This window comes from Myotis davidii, unplaced genomic scaffold (genome assembly GCF_000327345.1).
Source record: "Myotis davidii unplaced genomic scaffold, ASM32734v1 scaffold987, whole genome shotgun sequence".
Lineage (NCBI taxonomy): Eukaryota > Metazoa > Chordata > Mammalia > Chiroptera > Vespertilionidae > Myotis > Myotis davidii.
Genome location: NW_006297901.1, coordinates 299226 through 299485, shown reverse-complemented (window position 1 = coordinate 299485; position 260 = coordinate 299226). Strand labels below are relative to the sequence as shown.

At 75.0% G+C, this 260-nt stretch overlaps 1 protein-coding gene across 1 annotated transcript in view; it reads right to left on the bottom strand.

Annotated features, from left to right (window-relative positions):
* The window catches only part of MOB3B (MOB kinase activator 3B), a 204614-nt gene extending 204360 nt beyond the window's left edge, over positions 1–254 (bottom strand). Inside the window, exon 1 of the mRNA XM_006773729.2 lies at positions 44–254. The gene's annotated coding sequence lies outside the window, so the exon portion shown is untranslated. The remainder of the gene's footprint in view (positions 1–43) is intronic.
* Positions 255–260: the final 6 nt, after the last annotated feature.

Genomic DNA, 260 nt, shown 5'->3' with positions numbered 1-260 from the left:
GCGGCGCCACCTCCGCCCTCGCTGGGAGCGTGTGCTCACTCACCGCGGGGTTTTACCTTCGGCCCGGGGCCCTGTCGGCTTCCTGCGCCGGGTGAGCTGCTGCGGCAGAGAGAAGAGGGCGAGCTCGGGGCAGGAGAGGCGACTCCTGGGGAGCCACGCCGGTCTCCGGGCAGCGAGCGCGGGGCTCCGGCTGCAGTCTCTCTGCGCCCAAGTAGCCCCCACACGCTCTGCGCGCGGCTCTGGCGCGCGGGCGCCGAGCG